The following is a 7919-nucleotide window of genomic DNA, read 5'->3' as shown; positions in this document are numbered from 1 at the left end:
ATTCCATGTAGTCATGCCGGCCACATGACCACAGAAGTGTCTATGGACAAACGCCGGCTCTTCGGCTTTGAAATGGAGATGAGCACCGCCCCCTAGAGTCGGACACGACTGGACTTAATGTCAAGGGAAACCTTTACCTTTACCTAATTACATTCATTATCTTGAATTAAGTGTAATGAAATTTAATTTTTGTTGGGGCTACACCTATTTTCAGAGTGTAGCTCTCAGCTTACAAGTCATAGACTAAATATGGCCCTCTGCCTAAAACTCTGCACACCCCTACTCTGCATTATATCCAGGGTGTCTTGATAAGAATCCATGGATCCAGGTTAACATTCTCTCTGCAGCAGGTGAACTGATGGTTAGAGAACGTGAATGTTCCTTTTGGCTGGCTGTTGAAGCAGTTCATTTATGGACATCAAGATACACATTTTATTTCACACCTATTCACAAAAATAACAGCTCTGTTTGTATATAGTCAACTAGAAGTGGAATTAAATTTGCATTTAAGATATACATGCTCCATCAACATACATCCCTACGACTGAGATTTCTTCTGGATTGTTATTCAGTAATAAACCCAATTCAGCAGACTCTGTACAACTTTAATTAGAACTGTCCTCATTGCATTACCTGCCTTTAATTGCTTTCTGTTCACTGCAGTAACAGCATAATGATGTAGTGCCTCTTGAATATTCAGTTCCTGTTCTCTGTGGGTTTCCACACCGAGATCAGAGTTATACTGCATTGTTATTACACATGAGAAATGCTACATTCAGCATTCAGAAGTGAGCAAGTGGCTTTCCAGCATCCTGTTGCTGCCTCATTTTCAATCTCCTTGACATTATGGAAATCATGGAGCCTGACATTCTGGTTTTGAAGAGAACGTGACTTTTTACAGATGCAAAACTATGCCAGTCTTACTCTGGAAGACTTCAGCGGCAGCAGAAATAATGTGCTCGGTTCATGACCAAAAATGCCAGGAAGGAGGACTGCTTGAAGCATGAAGGCACCCGGGTTCCCATTGATCTGCAGCTTTGTGTGCCCTCCTTCCCTTCCTCTGCCAGTTCCGCAGGCCCACAATATTCACATCTTTGTAACCCAAAAAAGAACAAATAAACTACACCAAATAAGCCTGAGCACAGAGCTTTAAGTTGGTTGTTGTTCTTTTTAATTAAAGAACAGTGACTACAAGGCAGAAATTTTGAGAAATGAAAAATAATGTGTGCTTTGAATGCTTCATCCAAAAACCGCACTCCATTTCTACACAGCTAGAAGAATCCTATGCTTCTCACCACCGCTGTTCTGAAAGAGGCAGTACATAAAGGAGAGGAAAAGACAATTCACACCATGGCTTTGTAAGTTCCTGGACTATTGGCCAGCATAAAATACACATGACTCTCCAAAGGTGCAAGACCCACACCCAGAAATAAATATATATTTACTAAGGACCAAGCCAGGACATACCATTCCATTGCCATACATCTTCACAGCATTTCCACTGGCTCAAGTCATACAGTTGGGGAGGAGGCAAGATTGCAGGGGTTGTTATTATATGCTCTCCCCTCTTGGGGTGTTGTAACAAGAATAAGTCCCAAAAGCAAAAAGTAGTGGAAGAAACCCCATTGTGGCCATACAAATACAAAGCAGTAGATGCAAGAAGTTGTGAGAATGGAAGTTTCTCTAGAATTTTTATGTTACTGTTTGAGAGAGGGGAAGGAAGAAAATTGGCAAGATTAGTAAATTATAGAAGCTAATCATAATCCCTGGTGTCTCTCTTGTTATTATTAGCAAATTCTCTCTGGGCATGTTTTTGGAGTTGGCTGAATGGTTGTTGCTGTCATAAGAAATCATGAGTTTATTAAGAATTCTTCAAATGTTTCAAAACCTAGTGTTAATCTACCATATCAAGAATGAGAAGTACATTGCTTGAAATCCGACCAGGAATCCTGGTAAATACTTCCAACTTTCTCAAAGCAGCTGGATCTACCCATGTTAGCCACATCCACCTAATCCTCTTCAGAACATCTCACTTATTGATAAAAATACCTGTAACTTAGAATCATAGAGTTAGAAAGGGCCATTTAAGCCATCTGGTCCATCACCACCCTAGACTCTGGCCACGAATCCAAATCAAAACTTCCCCAACAGATGTCCAGTCAGCCCTTGAACACACCCAGTAAGAACAGCCCACCACCTCTGTAGTAACTGGTACTACTGTTAAGGTGATGGAGCAGCAGCTTCCCTGCTGAGCTCCTTATGATCTTTTATTTGTTTCAGCAACTAAAATTTGTTAAGCTGTGAGTTATAGCTCACAAAAGCTTAGGCCTTTGTTAGTCTGAAAAGTACTACCTGACTCCTTTTGATATTTTATTACGATTAGAACATTTCTCCTAACAGTGAATCAGAACCCACCTTCTTATAATTTAAAATTTGTTATTCCACATCTTACCTTTCCAGGTGATTCAGAAGACTGTGTGATATCCTTTCAGGTATTTTTTTAAAATATATAATAGCTTTATTAAGTTTTAAAACAGAGAGATAAAATCAATAGAAACTAATAAAAAAAGAGAAAAAGAAGTGAGGGAAAAAAAGAAAAAGGACAGAACAGAAATAGAAAAAGGAACAACTTCCGACTTCTTTTACAATAGATATAGGTAAAATTTACATTAAACTCTTACTCTAAAGTTACAAGATAACATCCATTTTTTCTATTGTCAACTCTTATTAATCATCAAATCCATATATCATAGTTTCATTCTTTTCTGTTTCATGCAAAAAGTCCAAAAGGGGCTTCCAATTGGCCTTCAAAGTAGTCAATGTCTTTTCTCTAATCAAAGCTGGCAATTTCTTTCAGGTATGTCAATACCTTTCAGGTATTTTAAGAGTGCTATCATTTCTGTTCTCAAGGTGAAACATTTTCAGGTTTACCTGAAGGTTTTTGTTCTAGACCCTGTGCTGTTCAACATATGTATAAATGACCTGGATAAGTTGGTTAGAAAATAAGATTATCAGGTTTGCAGATGACATAAAGATAGGGGGATAGCAACCATCTTAAAACACAATATTAAGAGAATCAGAAGGAGCTTGACAATTGGAATAATTTCAGAAACTCAGTGAGATGAGTTTCAAAGGAAAAGAATGTGAAGTCCTGTATTTGATTAGGAAAACTCAAAGACATTAAGTATATGATGGAGGTGGAGAGTCTGTATATGCATATAGATTGGACATCTGCACATGTGAAAAAGATCTGAGTGTCTCAGTGGACTACAGACTGAACATGAGCATGTTGGCTGGAAAATTCTGAGAGTTGAAGTCCCACACATTATAAAGTTGCCAAGGTTGAGAAATACTGGACTAGATGAACTCCAAAGTCCTTTCCAGCCATCATCATCATCATCATCATCATCATCATCATCATCATCATCATCATCATCATCAAAATGTATATGCTGCCTGACTCCCAATGACTCTGGGCAATTTACAAACTGTTTAAAACATTAAAAACCAAAAGGAATTGTGAGAACTGCTAGTGCCCCCCATCTGTGCATTTCAGTTCATGTATTTGTATACATTTCTCTGGTGATGCTGAAAAAAATCTGAGAGGTCCCATAATTTCTGCAGGGGAAGATTAGTAGTAAAAAAGAGTAAGAAAAAGCATTTGGTTCCTTGTCATTGTGAAGCCAAATCCTCTGTTGCACTGAAAAGTCCTTGTGGCTTGTGAAGGTGAAACAATAGCACAACAGATTTTGCAGTCTGGCACCTCTCCCAACAGCTTTGAGCACATCTGCATGTTACTATAGCACAGTGTTTCTCAACCTTGGCAACTTGAAGATGGGTGGACTTCAACTCCCAGAATTCCCCAGCCAGCATGACCGGCTGGGGAATTCTGAGTGTTGAAGTCCACCCATCTTCAAGTTGCCAAAGTTGAGAAACACTGCTATAGCAGCTTGATTGTGGAAGGGGGAAATCCTAAACAATGCCTCCACAGAACCACTGGAAGCCCAGGAACAAGATCAGGGAAAAGAGAGAGAAACTTCAAGGCAGTTCTGTCAGGGAAGAGAGAGAAGCTTTGAGACAGCTGTATGCAATGGCTGATCTGAGCCAAGGAACCAGGACAATGGAAGAAGTCCAACAACAGGAAAATGGCTCAGAAGCTTCCTCATGAAGATAGCCACAGGATTCAATGGGGGAAAACAGATTTTCTGTTTGCAATAACAACAGATGGAGAGGCATGGAATTTGCACCTGAGATACACTGCCCCTTCAGTATCAGGAGTATGACCAGTAAATAATGTGTCCTCTGGCAGATTAACACAGGCAGGTGGAAGATTCCCTGAATGGTAGGAATGTGTTCCAGTTTCATTGGAGAAGAATTTTCTTTTGTCTGTCTTGAATTTCCCACCATTCAGCTTCAGTGGATGTCCTTCAAGTTCTATTATGATCAGAGAAAACTTCTGATATTATTTATTTACAAAAATGTGTGTGCTACCTACTTCACAGGGGGGAAAAAATCAAACACCATTTTCAACAATTATTCCAACAATAATTCCATGTACAAAATCTTGGAGCAAACTGCAATCACCTAAAGAGGATTTGAAATTCCAAAAGCCTTTAGAAAGAGGACTGTTTTCACTGGTCTCCTGAATGATAAAACTTTTGATCTCTTTTTTGCACACCATGCTCCTCATCTTTTACCCACATTTTTTAATTTAATAAAGAGCATAAACTATACCACCTTCCCTCAAAGAAGAATGAATGAAATATACGCAGGAATGAATGCATACATACGTATGTTTGCATACACACACCCACAAACAGAAAATGCATATACTGTGTGTAATATATGAGCTGAGGAACTTCTTCCTAGTTCCAGTATTGGGGGGGAGGGGAAAAAACCATTCCAGACTAAAATCCAGTCCTTGCTCATCCAAGTGACTGGCCCAAGGTCACCCAGCTGGTTTCGTGCCTAAGGCAGGACTAGAACTCAGAGTCTCCCAGTTTCTAGCCTGGTGCCCAGTTACTAGACCAAACTGGCTCTCTTTCTTTGTTTCAGCGACACAATTTAGGGCAGGGGAGAATTATTTTGCTACTGTTATTGAGGAAACAATTGGAGGTCCAAAGCTCTTTCTGCTGTACTGCAGATTATTCAGAATGTTTAATGAAGTTTAGATCTGCTTTCTGTCTACTTTGGTCATTGCAGGCTTCTCTTCAGGGGCATACGAGGAATTCTCTGGGCTTCCCAGTGGTGAGGAGTGGAGGGCCCAAGCCCCCCACTGAGGCAGAGGCAGTTGAGGACAGACAAGACCAAGGGTAGATATGTTGGCTGCAGACATCTAGTTGAACACTAGATGGCACCAAAGAGCAAGATGTTCTGTATCTTGTTGCTGCCATCTAGGGTTCACCCAGATTTTGGAAGCCTGGGTATAGGATGCCTATTTTCCCTCCCTTCATTCCTTCACAAGCAGGAAGGAGTGAGAACAGGCAGCAGAGATTGCTGGGGAAGTTGCCAGGGCCTCTGAGGTCTTCATTGCTAGTGCCTGCTGCTTAGGCTGCTCTGCTGCTGCTGCTACGGCAACAGCTGTCTTGGGAACCACAGGAGAGGCCATGGTGCTGGCAGCAGCTCTCTTTCATTCATTCCCTCCTCCTTTCACACTGCTTTTCCACTGTGGCTCCTACTGAGGTCCCCTGCTTGGGCTGCCATATCTGGGCTGAAAAATCTGGAGGTCCCATAATTTCTGCCACTAGACATGGCAACACAGATATTTTTTTTATTGCTTTAGTAGAATTATGACAAAAAGAAGAAAATAAAACACAGACATTGAAAAGGAAGAGCGAAAAACAATTATAGATAATTGTTCTATAATTATGAATATATATATGTTAACACAACTCAGTTTTAAACAAGAAATTGAACCTTGACTGCACAGAATCATGTTTTCCAGCTGTTCCTTGGTGCTGATGAAGACCCAGTTTTAAGACTGAGAGTTCATACATTTTTTTAAGCTAACATTTGGTACCTGGTACAGAAGTGCCTTTCAAAACACACAATAAACTTTTTTGCAACAATTCAGGCACAAGAGACCCAAGGTTCTTCATAAACAGTTTGTCATGAGTGCCATTGAGCTGAAGACATCAGCACAACGGCACACATGACAATAACGAGGAAGCAGAGGAAGGGACTTAAGATAATCATAGCACGCACAACAACAGACACAGACCCCGGCCGGATGATTCAGCCATCAGGACACAAAAGAGGAAGAAGGAAAGACAAAGACAAGGCGGATCACGAGGCACACCCAAGCTGTTAGCAAAAGCGCAACGGAGATCGCCCAGCTGACAGCAATCACCGGCTGAAAGAGGAAACCGATTATGGGCGATCCCGGGGCACCAACTGGGACCCCGCAACCCTTCACCTACCGGCACGAAAGCATGCAGGACAAGGGGGGGATGACGCAACCCAAGGTGAGGGGGCGCTGACCGGCGCGGGGTATTTAAACCCCGCACCGGCGCGCTCCCTTCACTCTCAGCTTTTTTCGCGCAACTCTACATTTGAATAAACCTGAACCTGCTTTTCTCTGCATCAGTGTCTGTGTTTTACTCAGCGGTAGGCAGCGCATGACATAAAGCTGAGAGTCACAAACTCAGCCTCGCCGAGCCCCACCGGACAACAACGAGCCGTGGGAGGAATAGACGGCGAGAAGAACAAGAGCGATGAGGCCGACGCGTCGCGGCCAAGGGGGGTGAACCGCACGGCAAGAAGCGGAGGAGGACCGATCGAGGCCAGAGGCACCGCGGACCCCAGGAGCCACGGACACCCTCCCGGCCCACCCCGAGCCTCAGCTCCAACCCCAGAGAGAGACGGAGGCGGAGGCGACCCGGCCACGGGAGGGAGCAACATACCTCCCGAGACCAGCGGAGACCCCCCCGCCCCACATCGCACCCCAGCCACGGGCGTGGAGCGTCAGCCCAACTGCGGCAAGCACGGTGGAGGACGGAGAGGCAACCCAGCCGATGCACTCCCAAACGGAGGAAGCTGACCAGCGGACGGGAACGCCTGAACCCCACCGGCAGCTCAACCCTGCGGAAACACCGATAGACCCGACCCCAGCTGCGGCGCGGATCTCGGACGGGGAAACACAAGCCAGACTCGCGGCCATGGAGGCCCAGCTAAAGGACCTCAGGACCATGCTACAATCGCTGATGTCCCCTGTGCTGCCCAACGCCGTTCCCGTGCAGGTACACACCCCGATCCACACCCCGAGCGGGTCGTCGCACTCCCATGGGCCAAATGCTAATCAACAAGCGGCCCAGGCGGACGAAGCCATGGGTCGGGAAGCGAGAAGAGGGGACTCACAGAACGCCCGGGCCCCAAAGGACTTCCCCATTTTCTTCGACGGGAACCCCGCGAAACTGTCGTTCTTCCTCACGAATGCCAGGGAGTTCATGGGGTGGCACAGACATTCCTTTAACTCAGAAGCGGACAAGATCGCAGCCGTGGCAATCAAACTACAAGACCGGGCGGCAGACTGGTACGTCCAAATGTACGAGTCCAACTCCCCCGCCCTCTCTGACTTCCATGCCTTCATCACTGAGATGAAGTGCTACTTTGAGGACCCGCTAGCCAAAGAGAGGGCTAAAAGCGCACTCCAAAGCCTCAAACAGGGCGCACGCACTGTCCCGGACTACGCCCTCGAATTTAAAGCCCTCGCAGGGAAGATCAATGACTGGTCCGAGACCACCCTGCTAGAAATGTTCAAAAGGGGCCTCAACCGCGAGGTACTCCAATGGGCTCTCTACCGGGACGACCCGGAGACTCTGCAAGGCTGGATCCACCTCGCGGGGAGAGCGGAACATGCGCACCACACCTTCCTAATGGCAACGACGGAAGACAAAACCAACACCAGCCCAAAGGTACCC

Source organism: Candoia aspera, chromosome 1 (genome assembly GCF_035149785.1).
Source record: "Candoia aspera isolate rCanAsp1 chromosome 1, rCanAsp1.hap2, whole genome shotgun sequence".
Lineage (NCBI taxonomy): Eukaryota > Metazoa > Chordata > Lepidosauria > Squamata > Boidae > Candoia > Candoia aspera.
The sequence above is the reverse complement of the archived record's forward strand: the minus strand, read 5'-3'. Positions refer to the sequence as shown.